This window comes from Apis cerana, linkage group LG3 (genome assembly GCF_029169275.1).
Source record: "Apis cerana isolate GH-2021 linkage group LG3, AcerK_1.0, whole genome shotgun sequence".
Lineage (NCBI taxonomy): Eukaryota > Metazoa > Arthropoda > Insecta > Hymenoptera > Apidae > Apis > Apis cerana.
In genome coordinates this window covers 3,945,959-3,967,012 of record NC_083854.1, presented here as the reverse complement: position 1 = coordinate 3,967,012, position 21,054 = coordinate 3,945,959, and the positions used below count along the sequence as shown (strand labels likewise).

The following is a 21,054-nucleotide window of genomic DNA, read 5'->3' as shown; positions in this document are numbered from 1 at the left end:
CGAGAGGGAAACAGACGGGAGGGAAGGAAGGAGGCCAGAAGGAAAGGACGAGGGACAGGAAGAGACGGAATCGGGGAAGAGAATATAAGAAGGAGCGAGAGCCAGGGGAAACGGTGAACCGAAAGAAAAGAAGGAGGGTGTACGGTATGGTGGAGCAATGAGGTGTTCGTCGGTGCGGGAAGGAGGAGGGGAGGGGAGGGTGGCGGAGAGGAGTGGAATACGGGGAGATATATCCAGCGTTGTAGAAAGAGAAAGGCGGGCGGTGGGGAGGAGGGAGAGCGCGATACGAAAAAGACACGAGAAGTTAGCGAGAGATAGAAAGTTGTGTGTGGAGAACGCGCGAGCGCGAGTGACTGGCGGAGTAGGGGAAGGGAACGACTGGGAGTGGTGGAGGGGGCCGGGCGAGCGCGAGAGGGACGAGTCGAGGGATCGTTGAACTCCGACAGTGATCGCAGTCTGTGCTCAATGCGCGACTGCGTGAATGTGTATGCGTGCGAAAGTGCATCGGTGTTGTCGCGGCCGTCGTTGCCGTTGCACCGTGCATTCGCGCGCGCGCGCGCGCACACTGGCTCCTCCGCAACCGTGTGCTGCGGTTGTGAACGAGAGTTGTCAGAGAGAGAGAGAAAGAGAGGGAGGGGGGAGAGGGAGAGAGAAAAAGAGAGAAATGGCGAAGGAACGGCGAGGGAGAAAGGGTAGGAGAATCGGCGGAGGCCGCGAGCGTGAGCGAGAAGGCAGCATAAGGCCAGGCCAGTCAGTAACGATGTCATTAGTTTAGTCAGTCAGCGAGTCAACAACTACGCTGTTTCGCGGCCGTTTTCGTGTGGGTCCCTGCGGTCCCCGGGCTTTTTACCCCGCCCCCTCCCTCCCCGGACGTTAGCCCGCGGATCTCTCGAAATTCGTGACAGGCATTGTGTCCAACCGGTGGGCCAGTTTTCATCAGTTTCGAGAGCGGGGAAACCGAGGTGGCTACCGTAGTAGTTTCACTCTGCCGGTTTCTCCAAATTCGAAATTATTTTCTTTTTCTTTCCTTTCCGTTCTCTTCTATCCGACGATAGGCGGACAAGTTTATGGGGAGGTTGAAAAGATTTCGTTTATTTGTCGGTTTGTGCGTAGCACGCGATAGATATTGAAATAATAGAGTTAGAGCGCCAGAGAAACGTTACGTTAGCCGGCAATTAGAACCGAGTCGCCCCACGGTTAACCTCGCAATTTCTTAATCGGCCACGTTTTCGCAAATGGGACACGTAGCGTCTTCCACGATCTGCCGATCCGACGTTTCTTATCATCGCCACGATTCTTACGCGCGTTTTTAGATCATGGTGAATTTCTTTATTAATCTGATAATTTGTATCCGAGAGGAAGGATAATATAAATCGATGAATAAGTACGTCGATAAATTTTATATATAATTGGAGAAATGTCTAAAAAAAATTGATAATTTTACAGAATTTATTTTTTAAAATCAACCATTTACATTCCATCTTCTTCTGGCTTCAATAAACTTATAATTTAAAGTTTAACGCTAATCCAGATAATGATATTGAGATATTTGTAAAAAAAATCGAGAGAGGTTCAGTTTGTAATGGAGGAATTACAGAGGCATGCACTGAACGTGTGCACAAGATAATCATTGTAACGCCTATCCAGAAAATTACCGCGCGGATTTTAAATAGAGTCGGATAGCGTTCAATATAATTAAAAGATCTTTCTGCTGTTCACGTAACTAGGATGCTCGAGAAAATATCGGCGCGTAGTATTTCGTCGCTCGCGTTCAATCTACTTCGGCAAGGAAGGCGATACCCCTATTATTCTAAGCAGCTTGTCTTATCGTCCACTCTTTGGATCCCGTGTAACGATCGTCCTATAACGAACCAGCGACGCGTTAAAAATAATTATAACCCATAACAACTGCTTCTCCATTCTCAATCGTCAGCTCTCTATAATCTTCCAACTTTTATCTATCTCGTTTCCGTTTCAACGAACAAAACTATCGTTTGATATCGTTAGAAAAAAAAAATTTTTTTTCCCTCCATAAAATTAATAATTACCAACCATTCTCATTCCTATTTTTCTCTAAACTTAAACTCGAACGATAGCTCGAATAATGGAAAAACGCGTGAAAATCCTTTAATGATTACCAGAGTAAATCAAAATTACATTTCGAACTACTTAAAATCATATCGAGGACAAGAGGGAAACGAAGAAGTCTTCGACTCCTGGCGTATTCGACTCTTTTCATCGTCATCGTCGTCGTGGTCGTCGTCGTCGTCGTCGTGGTCGTGGTCGTCGTCGTAGGTCGGCAAAGTTTCCCAACCCCGCGCGCCGCGTTTTCGCGTCTCTCTCCGCGTCCGTAATAATAATAACTGCGAGGAGAACACAATCCCCGCGAACACACGATCCCGCGTTGTGCAATGCTGCAACTGCAGTGCACTGCACCGCCGCCACCACCACCACCATCATTCGCAGCGACACCACCACCACCACCACCACCACCATCACCACCGAGCATCGGCGTCGTTGGCCGAATGTGCTCGAACGGCCGTGTGTGTAGGTGCTAACGCGGTCGTGTGTGAGTGTTTTATACGCGGGTCAATGACTCGCCGAGCGCATAGTTTGCGCATGCGCCGCCTTGTGTGCGTGTGCATATTGGCGTGGCGCGGCTTGCACGTGCAACCACTGCGTCGCGAGTGTGCATCGCGCTCGCAACACCAGCTCGGCCGCTGTACGTGTACTCCTCGCCACATTAAATATGTTAATGTATGGTGGTTCTGACTCAATAGTACGGCCAATATTCCATTGGCGTATCGACCCGGCGATATGCGCGCGTATTTTTGCACCGACCACCCTCTCCGACTCTTCCCCCTTTTTTTTCGCTCTTTTTCTCTTTCTCTCTCTCTTTCTCTGTCGCGGCGTTGCTGCCGGCCGGTGCACCTGCAAAAATCACAGGGACAGGCAGGATGCGAAGGAAGGAACGGTGCACCGGTTATTGCACGGAGAAATCCAGAGTTGGAGATCGCTCGGGTTTTGGGTTTTTGGAATAGTTTTTATCGCTGGTTGTTTTTTTGAGGAGAATTGGGGCAAGTGAGGATGGAGAAATGTTTCTTGATTTTTGTTTGATATCTTCTCTCGCGTTTGCTCGTCCAGACAGGGGTGAACGAAGGGGGTGGAATTTAAGGCGCGATTGGGATTAATTAATTAATTTGTACGAGACGAAATAAATAAATGTCGAATCGAATTTTGTAATATCTCTGTTTTCACGCACAGTTCGAGTGGATAAAGTCTCGATTATATAAAGTTTCCCAACAAACAAAAAAAGTTTCTCTTAATATTTGCATCTATCAGCATTGAAAGTGTTAATTAATAATTTTCCACGCTTTCGTTCTTGCTATTTTCCTATTCGCTATTAAAACCAAACAATTAACAAAGGATTCGTTGAAAATATTATTAACAGTTAATAATAATTCTTTTACAACAATCCATTCATCTCTATTCTTAATTATTCCATTTCTCTGCGCTTTTTATTCTGTACACTCATACAAGCATATCAACTGATACGTATCTAATATATTTATCATTCAATTTTTCCAACATCCTCGTTGCATCTACATACGTATATATCAAAAGTAAAAGGAGAAATGAAAGCTATTCCACTTTAAACAGTTGGAACAAAATATTTGGAATATCTGTATGCTCACAAGAGATCCATCCAATCGATCGATCCTCTGCCACGAAACCTCTTTAACTCCTGTCCTCGTACACCACCGTCTCGAAACTTCTCGAGATCGTGGTCGCCGTTTCGAGGCAATTGTCTCTTATGTAAAGCGAGACGACAAATTACACGTCGCTCGTTCCGTAACGTAATCTTCCCTTTCCCCTAACGATGTTGCATCGGCTAAACGGTTGACTCTCGTCGAAAGGTGTACACGGTTTCGCGCGCTCGTTGACGCGCGTGAGAACTCTGGGTTTGCGCAATTTTTCGGCTCGTAAAATTCCTCCTCGGGATGAAAAACGCCATTTCACGTCTGAGCGACTGGGGATTTTGAAAGGAAGTCGCGAAAGCGGAGACTCAACAACTTGGCGGAAGGGAGTTTAATTCTCCTGCCTCGCAATTTTTCGTATTCTTATTATTATTGGGCCGAACAGCAAATTGGTATTCCATCCGTTTCATCATTCTATCGTGTTTCTGCTTGTCCTGTTTTTGTTTAATGGATATGGAAGTTAAGTTTAAGGATCGATATTTCTTCTAATTGAAATGGTATTAAGAGGCGAAGAATTTAAACGAAAGAGAATTTAAAGTTGGAATATTTTTATATTCTTCGTATTATATTAACATTATACAATTAATCGCTTCCATCTGAACATTCCTTCCTCTAATATTGCATAATGCATAAATAATGCATATTAAATAATGCATAAAATCATTGCAATTTGATACTCGTATATAACGTTTCTAAAATTCAAATTTACAGTGCACAATTAAACACGCAGAAAATCCCCAGATAAATAAATTATAAGATCCGGCAAGATCCGAATAAATTAACGTTTCGTCCTTCTTTTTCCTATCCACATTTTAATCCACATAAAATCATCTTTGATAATATATATATATATATATATGTAATTTACATATTCATATCGATCGAGTTAAAAGAGAGAGGGAAAGAAATTCATTATCAAATGCTTTCAAACGTTTCTCTCTTTTTCTATATAAATTATAGCAGTACTAGTTCGAAAATCCCGTTAACTCTTTAATCTAATGAAATACGATATTGAAGAGAGAGAGAGAGAGAAAAAAGAAAAGGGAAAAGAAGAAAAACAAATTTGACACGATTGCTCAAAGATTTTTCTTTCGAAAGCTTGTAGTACCTTGGCTTGTCGGCCTCCCTCCGTTCCTCCTCTCGCGATACAAGAGAATCATTAGCCCCCCTCCCCTCCTCTCGGGCACGTGATACACATCGAACATGCAACTGGCGTTGTGCGTATGTTTGCCTCTTATATCACGGCTCATTAACGTGGTTAATTAGTTTACTAGTACAACCGTAACGCGGCTGTACAACTCGATTCACGTCGTCGCACGTTTCATTGGGAATTTATAGCGGACGGTTGTGAATAAAGTTCCGGCGTAGGATTCGCGGAATTCCTCACCAGTTTCTTGCCTCTTTCTTCCGTTTTGCGTACGACGAAACACTCCCCCTTTCACATCTTTTTTTACCCAAATTCTTAATGTATATATCGATATTATGCATTGCAATGTACCAATGCGTGCAATAGAAACGCCGTAGATTTCCCATCGTGAGAATCATTTTAATTTAATTCATTAATTCGTTTGTTATAGTTGTCATAAATTGTCTAATAAAGAAGCCTCGATCGATATTTTTCTTATGAAAAATTTACCGTCTAAAAAAAGAGTATTATTAAGACGCACAAAGACGTCTCTCTGGAGAATAGATCCTCGTCGAGGAGAAGACAAAATCCTCGAATCGAGGCTCCCTCCCCTCCATCCTCAAATCCATCTTCCCGATCCCATTCTCTTTCTCCCCTTTCTAATTACTCCCCTTCCCCTGTTCATTTCCTATCCAAGTATCAAGTCGTACATCAAGCGCATTGACGTGGACACACGCAACTCCACTACCATTTGAACTCTCGTTCCGACTCGAGCGATTTTCGCCGGAAGGCGATCGCTGTTTATAGTTGTTGCATCGAGTCGTTGATCGATGTTGTTATTCGCCTGCTGCGGCCGGTTTTCCTTAAAGATTATTAAGGCGGCGGGTACGTACCACACACGCACACACAGCTGCGTCGTGTCGCTTACCACCGCGTGTCGTCTAATGAGAACCCTTCTTCTCTGCCTCGAATATTCCAACCTGAAAAGGTGACTGACCTCGATCGAGCGTGTGGATCGCTGGACGAGCCGAAAGTATTCTTCCGTCTAACAGTCACGGCGTGGTTACTGTTAGTTCGTCAAATTTGCTCGAAACACCGTGGTTGGCCTCGTTACGCAACTCGGTGGTGAAGGAGGGGGCGAGAAAACGAAATCGTAAATCGTATGGGATTGAACCCGTAGCCCATAGCCAGCCACACAACACTGAATCATTCGAGAAACGCTCGCGATGCCTGGAATGCGTGCCCCGACCCGGTGTGCTCCGTTTTTATTACGGATTTTTTTTTTCACGCAAGTTTCGTAAACAAAGAAACGAGAATGGATGATTAATGGATGGGAGGAATCTCGTGGAATCTCGTTTTTGTTAATGGATTTTAATAACTTGTCTCGTGTCCACAACGATTATTTTTGATGTACGTTTAAAATTGCAAATTTGAGATAATTAAGGGATAACTGGTTTTTGCAGAGAGAGAGAGAGAGATTCATTGAGTCTAATTGAAATTTTGATTTTCTCGAGAAAAAATTTAATTATCTGTCTATTTACAACCCCCTTTGTTGTTTTAAGTTTAATTTTAACGAGGTATTTTTAATTATTCCAAGATTATCAAATTTTCCCTTCATTCGTGAAAATTAGAGTATCGTAGGATATTTTTTCATCTTGGAAAACTTCCAAATTATCCCATCGACACAGAGTTCGGCGATCAAAAAAGTAGAATTGGAAGTAGGAAGTCGGAAAAGTAAACGGTCAGTCGAGATTGATTTGCCTCGGTGGCGACTTGTTGAAATCGATAAAAAGCATGGCAGACGGTTGAAAAGACCGAACAAACAGAAGCTTAGCGTAATCCCCATCCGACTGGTATGTGTATCTAACGATATGAAACGTTGCTAACAAAATCTGAATGATGGAAGGTCAGTGACCCTTTCAAACATTCGAAGCCGCCGCCTAATGACTGGAATTACCGCGAACGGATCAATTACGCGGTCCCCGCGTGCAATTAAATCACGGTGTGGGGTGCGATGCGGTGAAACAATTGCCACGATTTGTCTATCTTTAATAGCATCTCATCGGGCGAAGTAAATTTTTACTTAGTCGTAAATTTTGAAACAATTTTTAATTTCGATATTGCATACGGACATTTCTAGCTTTTATCCAATATTGATCTTTTTTCGATGTAGATAAATGTAGATTTTCTATGCTTACGACGATTTAAATTTTCCATTGATTTAAAATAATGAGCATAAGAATAATATGAATCTTCCAACGAGTATTTTTCTAAAAAGTGTGTGTAATGGTTAAAAAAATATCCTTTCTAAATTCTATCTAAAATCTCCAATTAATTTCTATTGACCAAGCCTCGTTAACAACTCCATTTCGCCAAGTACATTTTCAAATTATGCATCTCCATCAACAGTTCTCTATCAAAAGTTATGAAATCCACACCACAAAGGCTAACAAGAGTCGCAGAACCACCGTGCCAGAATAGCCGTGTAGTCGTTCTGAAAACGAGGCCTGCCCTCCGTCACGAGAATCACGCCAATTACACGTTTATTCCGGTTTTGAAATTCAGATTGATCCAGCCGCCGGCTGTAACAATGTAAGCGTCTCGCTTGTCCGCGCCGTCTAACGCCAATGACTATTGAACCCCAACGAGAAAGAGAGAGAGAGAGAGAGAGAGAGAAAGTACGGTATAGAAGGATAGATAAAGAAAGGAATAGAGAAAGAGCACACGCACACACAGAACCATAAACTTTAAACTCTAACAGGTCAGCGACCTCTACGAGACGACCAACTTGGAGAGCCCCGCAATGCGTTCATTTCATTAGACGGTGGATACTTAGTGAAATTAGTATTAACACTCGAACGAGACGGCCGCTCTCACTCTCGAGCCATTGTGGCAAATGTTTTCCGGAAAAGAAAGCTCTTCGCATTGCCTCGCGAAAACTGCCGCGCCAACCAGAGTATCGCGAATGTTACGGCGCATGCGCAACCGCGAATCGATTCGACGCACAACGCGTTCTGCCGTTGATTTCACGCGGTTGAAGTATTTTTGGAAGTCTTGGTATTTTTAGGCGGATTTTAGTCACCGAATTCCAGATTTTTCGGATATGTGACGGAAGAACGTATCATCCAGGATTTGGGGCAGTTTGTTGTGCGAGAGTTGATCGAAGAAAAATTTGGAAAAATGTGTTTAATAGTTCGTAGTGTGTGATCTCTTGGTTTTCGAAATTTGGAGGTTAGAATAATAAGAATCGAAGATTGAAACTTTAACGTTCAAGAAATGTAGAATTTGGAGTCTGTTGTTCAAGGTATGGAAAAAATTTGATATTTTGAATATATAATTATGATATTTTGAAACTTAAAACGCAAATTTGAGATTTTTCTATTACAATCGAAATCTTCGAAATTTATAACCTGAAGTTGCTAATGCTTGCAAGTTTAAATATTCTACGTATCATTTCTGTGTCTCTGCGTAAACCCTACAATTCTTATTCGCGTTGCTTTCTCGTATATTAATAGAAAGTTGATAATCGGTATCGAAGACATAAGAAATGGGATTTGATAGGGAGCGAAATGAAACGAACGTTAATATACGAACTTATGCGGCAGGTCAGCGACCTCGTTGGACTCTTAGAAGTCCGTTCTCCTGTCTAATAGTCACGCTACGACTGTTAGTCATACAAATAGCTTCCATTTAATTTTCTTTTCCTCGCTTATTTTGCGTCCGCGCCATTACGTTCTTTTTTCGTGTACCCTCGTTACGAGGAAAAACGTTGACGCTCGTTGGAATAATTTTTGCGCCCGATTTTCTGTCTCAAAAATTTCCATCGTGTTTATTGCAACCGAATGCAATTATCGTTTAGAAGGTTGTTGCCTTTCTAGCATAATTTTAGAAAAATAGAGGAAATATCTAGGATAAAATTATATTAAAATATGTGGATAATAACTTTATTTATTGAAAATGTTTTAAACAGTGTATGTTCTATAAATTTAATCGATTCTTTCGTCACAATCAGAGGACATGCAAACTTTCTACGCTCTCATTTTTGTTTTCTCAGATGTTGTATAAGCGGCAAACAAGAATAAATATTTTAAGTTTGCAGACAAAATTTGCGTGTCGCTCGTAATCACGAAATGCAATAAAAGTTGAAGAATCACTTTTGTAAATCTTGTCGAATTTTAATTTATGAAGTTTTTTCATTTACTTTTTTACATTTCAATTTGTAATTAAAAAATCCTAATGTTTGATTAAAAAAGATTATATTAATATCTACACGACATATTTTTTTCTTCATGTTTTAATATTCTCTTTGACAAAAGTAGGTTAATATTTTTTTGTAAGAAATGAATATTTATTTGAATATCGATTCATTAACAAAGTATATATAATTATTTCATTTCTAATAACATCTAATATCTTAATTTGCATCTTATGATAAATATTATATATTATAAAGAAAAATAGAATCCAAATAGTAGAATAATCTCAACGTAGAAGAATATTTCGCGTAAAATTAACGAATATCCCAAAATTGACAAAATTTAATCGATCTCCACCACAATTCTCCTTCAATGAAAAGAGAGATTGGACAGGAGAGAACAAAATCCAAATCATCTAATCATTAGAAATCTTGAAGAATATTTTTCCTAGAATCAACAAATCTAATCAATCTTCATTCCCCTTCAGGAAAAGTTACGTGTACGAAAAGACAGAATACCAAATAACCGGAAAATCGAATCTCGTGAAAGCTGGACACAGAAGCTCGAAGCTTGTCGGTCGTGGCGCGCTGGCGCGTGCACACAACACGCCTGCGACATCGATCGAAGAACTACTTTCACCAAGGGTGAATGCCTTTCGACTTTATTCTCGCCTTTTATCCACGTTCGCGGGCAGGCCTTCGAGAGCAGAGAAAGATATACAGCCGGTGTATAGAGAGTAGGTACATACGTCACGCGGCTCTCTTGATTCCCGTGCTTGCTTTGCTGTTGCTTAGAGAGCAGCGAAACCTGTTGCTCTTTAATGGCTCGAACTCGGTCGTTGAACGTACTCTGATTTTTCTCTCTCTCTCTCTCTCTTTCCTCGATGGAGATACATCCATATCGGGTTATCTGGCGAAAATCTCGCTGTGTTATAGCGTTAGTTAAGAGTGGGTGGATAATGGGAAAAAATGAAGTAAAGAAAAATTCATGGCGAGTGTACAGTAGTGAAATTATAAATATAAGTTAGTTTATGAAACATAAAGTAAATGGTTGTGTAGCAATTATGGTAATGTATGTATGTGGTGTATCTTTTTAATGGAATTCATCCTCTTATGGAATGGTTGGTTTGATACAAATAATATCTTTGTAGGAAACTATGGGTATTTATAGGATTATTTTATCAAATAATTTATTAGATTATTTATGCTAGAATGAAAGGAATCTAATTTATTTTTTTTGAAATGAAATAAGAAATAAGATCCAGGAATAATGATTAACACGAAAGGAGTGATGAAGAGTTAGTAAAAAATTTTAAATATTCCATCTGTTAGACTCATCGGACGCAGTACACTCCGACTATCATTTATTCAAGCCTTTACAAAACTTTGTTAATACCGGGAGCCTATCAAAGTTGCTTAAAGGAATTCGTTGTTGAAAAAGGCAACAAGTTCCTTGAAAAAGTAATCGTGAAAGTGATCCTTGAAGCGACTAAGAAGCTTTTTACTTAAATCGTAAAACATTGCATGAATTATTCGACAAGAAGTTAAGCCTATAAAAACAAATTGCATCTAAATTTTTCCCTGAACGTTCAATATTAAATTTTTCGGTATTTCTTTTTAGTAAAATTATAATAGATTTAAATTTCTTCTGAATTTTATCACTATCCTGAATATCTAATAATATAAATTTATAGCGTATAAATTTGCTTCATGGAGTTATGACAAATTTAAGAAAAGTAAGGAAATTGTTATTTTTATGGTACAATAATAGAATTGGAAATATGTGTTTTCTTAGATATCAGAAATTTTCTTCCCCTTGTTATTTTATTACATTGTGAAAGAGTTAAAATAAATACTTTTTGAAATAACTTACACCATCCTATCAAATTACATTTGTTGTAGTTTATCCTACTCTATTCTAAATCTATACCCTTTCCTCGAATTAAATCTTCTGATTTCTAAAGCAAACATATTTCCTTTCTGTTTATGTTTCACACACGGTTCCAAAATTCCTTCGAGTACTCGAAACAGATCTTCAGGTTCCAAATAACTCTTTGATCCCTTCTAACGTTCACGTTTATTCACACCTAACACGTGAACGGTTCGTTCACACCAAACATACGGAGAGATTCGATCTCACAGTATACACAGTTAACCATGATTCACGTGTTAATACGTTTCTACCGATTTCCATTAGAAGTGTACGGTATTCTTTCTCGTTTGATTTAATATTTGGTATATTTATTTTTTCTTTCTAATCACAAGTGTTTACTTTCATATCGTGCGTGCTCTTGTTAGAAAGGAATTGATTAAAAAAAATATTGATCATCCAAATATTCTATTTGTATTTGTCAAGATTAAATAAGGAAATGAGGATTTAAGATAAAAATGTTGAGCATTTCAATAAATTTAATATTGGAAAAGATGATTCTAAGTGAGAAATCGTAGGCACTGTTTCAAGAATAAGAATGGACCAAACGAATACTTATTTTCGTATTCTGATATCCTTGGCTCACCTACTTACTTCCAGCCAACCGGTGCGCCATTGTAGCACCGGTTTCTGACCGTCAAGGTACGATTCCCTTATTAAGCTATATCCGTCGAGACCTCTGATTTTCATCGACAACGCGATTCAAGCCCGTTTCGTGTCATCCTGCAAAGAATTTCAATATGGATTCGCGTTGAAAGTAAAAATTTTCTTCAGCTCGAATTGCGTTGAACAACTCTGCAAATTGATTTTGTGAAATGAATATTGATATAAACAATTAATAATAGAGAGAATTAAAATACACTTGATTGAATTTCAGGAAAATACAATAGCTTTCAAATGTTACAAATTTCAAGAATTTTCCTTTTTAATTCCAAATTCACAATATAAATAGTTGGATGATCATTTGATTATTTGCAATTTAATTGATTTGTTGTCAAATTCACAAGTCGTTAATATATTTACATTCACATTCTCTTGGAAAGAAAGATTTAGGAAAGATTAGCCATCGAGCTATCATAGAAACCTGTTATTTAATTTGGGAGAAAAGAAAGAAAAGAAAAAAGAAAAGAAAAACGAAATCAGGTGGGGATTCTATGTGAGTTAGTAGTTTGCTGAACTAACGGGTCCTCGATATTTCTCGGCTTCGGCCTTTGATGTCATAGTCGGAAGCGATGGCACAGTTGGTCGAAAGAGAATAGCAGTATACCTTTTTTGCCTGTAGGCATCGTTTTGTCCAATATTTGTCTAGGTCGCTCGAATTTTATTAACACGTATTCACCTCTCTATATCGTGCACGTGTTCAAGGACACGTGTATAAGGAAAAGTTAAAATATTTTCCGAGTAGAGATAAAAATATTCCACGCGTATTTTTTTCATTGTTTATGAGAATATTGTTAATTATTTAGACTACGCGATTAATTAATTGAATCCTGGCTTCAAATGATACGTAGGAATTTTTATTTTTTCGTATCGAATAAAGATAATCTCTATTATCTATTTTTTTTCGAGATTTATAAAAATGTAATAGAAGTAAGACTCGATAATTTTATGAACGCGTTACTCTGCATCGAATGCCTGAAAGAAAGAATCGATCGAGAGACTTTTGGACGATAAAGAAAAAGAAATTTACAATTTTTCAAATTTTTCAATTTCTAATATGTCTGCTTGAATACGATAATTAATCACGGTTTAAAATTTATTACAAAATCGTGCAATCTCAAGGACTTGTCGATATCATGGATAATATCCAGGAGTAAAAAAAAAAAAAAAAAAGTACCATCACTTCTTGTTCTATTCAATTAATTATTATTCGATTAAATATTTTCCCATCGAGCCTCGTTAAATCGAAATCCTTGCATTGGACACCTAGAGGGCAAAAGAAGAGAACTCAAGGTTCTCCACCGTGGCCAATCCGCATGCAGGCGAATCATGGACGATCCCATGACAATGCAGAACGATCTCCCGTCAAAAAGAGGACATTTTTTCCCCCCTCTCCTCCGTCGGATTACGTAAATCCTTAGAAAAGAAAATGGCCCCTGGCACAACCGCTTTTTTTTACATCCGAAGCAATTTCGTAAAACTTTTGCGATGGAAACGAAAGAGCATTTATCAAAAATCACGAGTATCGATCGTACCTTCTGAACCAATGCTAAACCAACATTGATCAACGTTTCCAAAAACCGATTTTCCCGAATTTTTCCAAATCTCGACTAAAGATTAAAACTTAGAAGCAATTCAACGAAACGTTGTATCCTTCCTGATATATCACCCATGCAACAAAATATATATATATAGCCCAAGAGCGAGTCTATTATATTGGAAAAAAGAGAGGAAAAAAATAGAAATAGACGAAGAAAGGGCATCAATCCTCCCCTGGCCGATCGTTGCGGGTGATGATGATGATGATGATGATGATCTACGAGGAGGATTTTCTGGAAGGCAGGGGAGGAGATGGGGAGGAGAGAGCAGGCACGTGGCGAAAAGAGAGGCGCCTTCTCCGCCCGGATTAGTTCGAGAGAGAGTCCTTGACTTTTGGAATGCGGACCACTGGAGTCCAGGTACTACATCCCAGGTAGCCCATTGCTCTCTCGTGTGTCCGTACGTGCACGCATACGAAGAAATGCACGGATATGGAGCCTGCACGCGCGCACACACCTCCGTTATTCTTGGGGGCCGACAAACCGAGATAAAAGGAGACCCCGTGACTCCTCTCAGGGGGTTGCGACTCCCCTGCTGCACTGCACCTGCTCCGCTCTTTCTCTCGGGCTTAATTATTGCCGTGAAAGAGGCCGAGAGGGGAGGGGAGGAGGAGGATTCCTGCGCGTTTGCGGCCCTGTTCTAAACGCCTTTCAAAACGGTCGATGAAGAGGAGGGGGAGAGGATGTAGAGGAGATAGAGAGAGAGAGAGGTTCGAGAGGAAGAGTTGAGAGAGGAGAGGAATGATTGACGAGGCTTTTCGACGAATTATGGCCGACCTCGGCCGATTGTGGGAACCGTGGCTTGAGGATAGCAGGATGTTGATAGCGGGTCGAATGTGGGTCATTGGATTGGAAAAGCCGCTTTCCTTCCTGTGATTGGGGGAAAAAAGGATGGAAAGGTGGAAGGGAGGGAGGGAAGAGCGAAGGGAATTTGAAATTTTGGATTTGGAGTGGATAATAAATTAGCGTTGCAATGTTTTTCTTGGAAAAGGTTTCTTGGTTTTTAATTCACACTTATTTCATTCCATTTCTAAGGATTATTATGGAGAAATAATAAAATCGTGTCATAATTTAACACGATTCCAATGACTTTATTAATATACGAAAGATAATCGTATTGCTTAAAATGAAGTATTTTATAAATGTTCGCGATATAAAGATATCCAAAAAAAAAAAAAGAATTTTGAAACGATATCGAGAAAAAATTGCAAAATCGGCCATAAATCTTTCTTATAATAACCATTAATTAAAACGATCTGAATGACTGCATTAAACAAAAAAAAAAGAAAAAAATTAAAATAATCGTATTACTACATAAGATAAATTATCTCGTGGATACCTGAGAAAAACAAGCAATAATACGTGTATCAAGGGTAATCTCATCGTGAAGGTAGCCAAGGTAGAACACCGATATTGTAACCGAGAAAAAAAAAAAAGAAAAAAGAAAATTACGAAATCGAACAAATTATCATTCTCACCATAAAAGAAAAAAAAAAAAGAAGAAGAGACACCTGATTCGTGGATCCGTCCGTGAAAAAGTGCAGGAGAAGAGCGTTTTTACGTAACAGGTGTAAAAATAGTCCAAGAGAAGACGATGTTTGTCTAGCTGTCTTGCAAAAAAAAAAAAAAAATCGAAATACTCCACGTCTCTATATGAATAATTTTTCATTTTCGAATTCCTTGTGCACGAAATGTATTAACGATATATTCTTTTTCTTCTTGTTTCAGGTAAGAATCCGATACACGGAATTGCATTAACGTCTTCATCATCGATAACGAGTAAGTCGAATAAGAAATTCAAATTAATTTTCCTTTTTCTTTTTTCTTCTTCTTCTTTCTTTAATATCGATCGAGTAAAAAAAAGAAAAAAAAGAAGAGGATTAATGTATCGTTGTTTAACAGGCTATATTATATATAATATATCCGGCGAAACTTTCGACAAATTACACGTGATTTTTAACCCGTCTGAGAAATATGGATAATAGTCTGTTTTTATCGTGGCTGTGCTAAACGTTTGCAGAATTCTTTATCGCGAATCTTGGACTTGGTGTCCAAAAAAAAAAAAAAAAATCCAGAAAATTGATTCGTTGCGTCTGGTACGTCGTCATTATATTATAGTAATTATTCGAATCTCGTATATTAAATCGTTCATATTAATTCATCTCCTATTTATTCAACGAATAACGAACCAAGATTAATTTTCTAGATCTCTTGCTTCATATGTATATATATATATACTCCAAAATATTCGAACGAAACTTTTCTTCAAATATTTGTTTCAAAAGTTCAAATATTTCGCACCAAGTCCACTCGAATTATCATGGATCGTTCCCTGGATATCGATCCTCGGAATCGGGAAAAATTCCATCGGCGGAGAGAAAGGAAGAGCGGGCGCGAGAGGGTTGATTGGCTAACGTCAAGCATCAGTTTGCTAAACGCGGCGAAGCTGCATAGCAACTCGTCGTCGTTGCTTCCAAGAAAAAAGGATGATTATTTACCTGACCAGGTCAGCGGCACGAGGCGCTAGAACCTGATGTCCAGACGTTGCTAAACGATCGAGAACTTTTTTAACTCGCGATAGAATTGAACCGACATGATATCATTCTTAATTTTTCTTCGAGAAATTATCGGAGAGAAAGAAAAGGAGAGGGAAAAAAGTTACGATTTAAAATTGCAACGATCTTCTTCCACGATGGATCTACTTCTTTCGATCCATCCAAGAATTCTCTCATCCGTGAAGCACCGTGGATGAATGAAAACGCGAGATCTCGGTTATAATAATGAATCAGCTTGTTCGCGAATCTAGTATGCAGAACGATTCGATAAATACCGTTCAAGGTCGGGTATTTACGGCAGCCTCGCAAGGTGTGCTCCTCCTCCTCCTTCTCCTCTTCCTCCTCGTTTCTTTCTCGAAACGCTCCGTCTGCGAGAAATGTGCAAAATCCTCCTCCTCCTTCTCTTCCTCTCTTTTGCTTCTCGCCAACTGCTGTGTCAGAGATTTCATGGTTCGTCAATTTGAAACAGTGTTTTCCAACACACGTTTAGATAGTTCTTTTTTAGCGGTGGCCAAGTGATACAAGTTGCAAGTTTCTTTTCATAACGAGAATGGGTTTTTTGATTAAAGCGAGTGTATCGTATTTTAATTTTTTGAGAGAACAATGGCAAGCAAAGATCATATACCGTATAATATATCTCTCTCTCTTTGCTATCCATTTATTCCAAATTGATTAACTTCGATTTTCGTTTAGAGTTGCTCGATTCGCTGCACCGGGATAATTAACGCGTTGATCCATTCTCCCGAATCGGAGAATTACCGATGGAGCAAACTAAAATTCTATATTATCGAACGGCCACCTTCCACTTTGCCCGTCATTCGGGAATGAATAATTCATGGCGCAAGATCCACGAGCGCCCAAAACGTTAGATCGTGCCTCGATCGGTTTTCCACGATCTGTGCAATCTGGCCACCAGAATCAACGATGGTAAATAAAATTCGAAAAAGCTTCTGACGGCCCCTTTTTATTTTTCTCACGCGTAATTTTCGAGACTTCAAAGCGGCGAGATTTTTTCTTTCTTCTTCTTTTTGTTTTTTCTTTCATTGGAATCGAACGCGTTTTTTTTTCTTTTTTTTTTTTTTTTGTTTAAACCATTAATCCTCGAGGCAATCCATTGGAAACAACTCGAGCTCGAGTGCAAAGTGAAACGGGGAAAGAAAGAAAAGGAAAAGAGGAAAGGAAGGAGAGGAGAGAAAAAAGGGAAAACCGACTTTCTTTTAGTCGGTCGTTGTTCCGGAAATACGCGAGTGTAAATCAAAATTTATTTCCCGACTTGAAACGCGGCGGGAACGAAACTGGCATGAGTGGAAACTTTGCCAGAGGAATTTTTTTATTCTTCTGCTTTTGTTCTCTCTCTCTCTCTCTCTCTCTCTCTCTCTCTCTCTCTCTCTCTCTCTCGCTTTTTTCTTTTACACCAGTGTTCCTCAACTTGCGTGCTCGCTAAAAGAATCGTTGTGATTATTTTTGAATATAAAAAATAAAATATTACGTTTAATTTATCAAAAATGTATATTTATGTAAGTAATTACAAGAGAAAAGATTGCAAGGAACTCGTAGAAGGTTTCGTTGAAACGTTTACGTTAAATTAAATGCAAAATTTACGTAAATATCATTTGTTAAATATATTAATTTTAAATAACTTTGAACAAATCAAATCTACAGATACAAAAAAATTTTCAAACTTGTGCATTTATTTCCATTTAAGAAAGGAAAGCTTTCGTCGATGAGAATTAAAAATATTATCTATCTTACCACGCCAAACCACCGTAAAGAATTTAACAAAATTTAAATTAAGGGCAAATTTACCTCAACAATAATTATCGCCAAATTGCAAATAGCCGAGATTTGTTCGAGCATTTTGTACAAATAATCACCCGAATCCAAAATTTTCAACGCCCGATTCGAGATTACGAAACGTATTCACACAAAGATCCCCCCGCCGAATCTAACCTTTCTCTCCGCCTCAACTTCTTCTTCTTCCTCTTCTGAGAACTTCTTATTGGCAATTCCAAAAGCTGTCTCTCGGCCGATACCGTATGCGCCGCTACACGTTCAAACGCGTACAGGTTAGGTTATCATCGTTGCTTGCGCGCGCCTTTCGCCTTCGACAAATTGTTGTCGGGGATCGGGAATTTTGACGACGTTTTTCCTCTCCGGTCCGCGCCAGTTTTCCCTTCCAGTTCCAGTTACGCCACGGATCGTCGCGTGGTCGTCGTCCATGTTTGCTCCTCTACAGATAAAAAGAGAGAGAGGGAGGGAGGGGGGCACAAGGTGGGCCATCTCCGCGCATAGACGACCTTGCATTTGCTTTTGCATATATACGAGGATGGGTTTCGGGCGCATGATCGGGCACAACCTTGGCCGGGGCATAAACGAACGAAACTTCGGGGGAGAGGAGGGAGAGGGAAGGGAGAGGCTGAGGCCCACGTCATGCCACTTTCGGTTTTATCGGCGGATCCTTCTCCTCTGGAATATAGTTATTCGCGGTTAGATGGAATCCCGCCGGTTGAGACCGATTTGTTTCGGGAAGTTGGCGGTAATTTATGACTCCTTAAATGGATAAAAGATTCGCGAGGGTTGCTCGTTGCGTTGAGGGGAAGATTCGATCTTTTATGGATCGATAAAGGAGGAGGAGGAGGTCGACGTATCGTGTTGGCACTTTCAATCCTTTTTTAGGGGTTTAGGGATTTTTGGAAAGAAAGATAGAGGAAGGATTAGTGATATATTCGAGGATCCAAGCTTTCTTTCCATTCGCAACAATTGGAGGAAGTGGATATAGTTGGCTCGTGAGAGAGGGTCACTCGTGTCGCTTCTCGCCTCCAAAAATCTGGCCGATCTTCCGAGGTGTTGCACCGTCGCAACCAGGTACAGGTTCTCCAATCTTGAAGCCAAGGCTAATGGGCGAAGTTATCGGTAACCGGAACCAATTGCTGCCAGTTGCGTATTTTCGACAGCCACTCTTGACTCAATGCCTTCTATTTATACGTTTCGACTCCCTTTGCCCCCTGTCGACGACGACAATCTCAGTCGGCTCTTTGGTAACCTTTGTTTAAAGGAGAAAAAAAGAAAAAAAGAGGAAAGAAAAGAAAAGGAAAAAAAAATATTATGAAAAGAAAAGAGAGAGGAAAACAGGGAAGACGTTTAAATTCTCTTGGAATACAGCGTGTTGGTTCGATTGTTGGAGGAAAGGCCGGATTTATGGAAAAAGAATCTCTGAAACGTGGAATAAATTCGACTAAGAAGGATTCGCGTAATCGAATCTTGGATCTCTTGGATTTGAGGTTAAAAAATTGGAAATGAGAAATCGAAGACACACTCGATCAGAATTGGAACGACTGTTTGGAATAAGATGGATAATTTTTCAAAAAATGAACGGACGGAAACGACCGATGTCGTTATTTGTAATTCTGATTATTCTTCGAAAACTTTTGAACCGTGTCGCGTTCATACAGATGGACAGGTTTATTTTCGACTGCGGTGCAAAGTTCGAACGAAATTTTTTTCAACGTCGAGAAAGCCACGGTTGACCTATCCCAAAGTGGCTGTTTATCGCCTAGGTTGCTGAATAGTTGAGCAAACCGGGCGAATCATTCAACACGTCCTTTTTTTTTTTTCTAAAATTCGAGAGGAAGAATACAATTTCTTCGCTTATCGAATTTGTCGAATTTGAGGAAGAGAAAATCAAGATACACGATTAATGATTTTTTTTTTAATAATTATATTAATCTTGTCCTTTCAAATACACGAAATATAAAAATACACGTCTCGATGATTAAAGAAAAAAAGAAAACGACTTGTTTTTCCTACATTTACATTTATATGAAATATTTAAATTTTCTCCTGCCTGAAATATCATCCATATATATATATATATATATTGCACTCGTTCCAATTTCCGTATAACGAATTTGCAAAATTTTCCAAAAATATTCAAGCTACGTAAAAACGTATAAAACGTGTCGTTATCACAATTGATATCAAAAATAAAAATTTCTGGGCATGACGATAATGAGAAGAAGGAGAAAGGAAAAGAAAAAAATAAAAACGTAACAAAACGCAGCGGATAGACACGAAATAGAACACAATTCACTTGTTCACAAGGCTCGCGATGACTAAGGGAAGGAGAGAGAAGGGTGGGTGACGTGGTCCGGCGAATAAGCCGCGGTTAGCCCACATCCACGCAGCCGATGGATCCTCGGCCCGAGTCCCAATTTGGTGAATCAGTGTCCGGAATTTCGGGCCGGGCAGACGGGCCGACCTCAACGAGACCGAAAGTGAGAATTTTAGCGCCTACCAAGGCTGCCGAATCTTCTCTGCCGATAAACACCAACGATCCTCCTCCTTATCCTCCTCCCTCTCCTCCTCTCGTCATTGACATTCAAACACGCAACGTTCAAGCGGCTTCTTCCCTCCCAGATGGAGAAGAGAAAGACGAGGAGAGAAAGGGGAGGGGAGAGAGAGAGAAAAAGAAAGGAAGGAAGGATGAGAAGTGAAAAGAGGAGGCGAGAGGAGGAGCAAGGAACAAAGGGAAAGGAGAAAAGAGGAGAGGAGGAAAGCAAAGGTCGTCTCTCTGGCCGAGGAACAAGGAGGGGTGGGGACGAGAGAGCGCGGCGGTGCGTGGCTCGCGCCGATTTCCGACCTTGAGGGGAAAAAGTGGCGGAACCTTCGTAGATTCCTTCGCTCCTCCTAATTTTTCTTTCTTTTACCTCTCGAGATATATATATCGTTCCGCGACGTACAATTATTTTACATTATGAAACGAGTTTCAGTATCGCGTCCTGCGACAAATATCGAAATTTCCTCAGGTAGAAGAGCTCGAAAGAGAATCGAAGAGAAAGATCGATGATAATTCGAATATTGGAAATGGAAAATTTCATCATCGAAAAACTCGGCGGGAGACACCCGCGCAAGGATAAGGATTGTTCCGTTGTTTTTTCGTCGTCGCCTCCTGCTCTCCCTCCTCCTCCTCCTTGTTCTCGGTCGAGAGAATAAGCATCGTAAAGATCGGAATTGCTTCTCGGAACGTTCCGCGGCCCCGCCAGATGAATCTCTTAAAATATACCCGAAATTCCACGTCCGTCCAATATTTGCACGGACCGACTGGCCACGGACAGGATATATATCCGGAGACGCGGGATGCATCGCGCTTAAACCTTGCGACCCGTCTGCTCTCTCTCCTCCGTGGGCCATGTGGACTTCGTTTCTATTGTTGGAAAGTCTTCTCTGTCTCTC

The 21,054-nt window shown here is 40.0% G+C and overlaps 2 protein-coding genes across 8 annotated transcripts in view; both read left to right on the top strand.

Annotated features, from left to right (window-relative positions):
• Positions 1-21,054, top strand: part of LOC107992549 (ATP-dependent DNA/RNA helicase DHX36) — a 75,542-nt gene that overhangs the window by 37,244 nt on the left and 17,244 nt on the right. The window lies entirely within an intron of this gene.
• The window catches only part of LOC107995718 (uncharacterized), a 166,591-nt gene continuing 153,426 nt past the window's right edge, over positions 7,890-21,054 (top strand). For 3 of the 4 annotated variants that reach the window (XM_062072239.1, XM_062072242.1, XM_062072238.1), the window contains exon 1: positions 7,895-8,188. The gene's annotated coding sequence lies outside the window, so the exon portion shown is untranslated. Of the gene's footprint in view, positions 8,189-21,054 lie in introns of all 4 variants that reach the window. The other variant, XM_062072240.1, reaches the window with a different exon arrangement.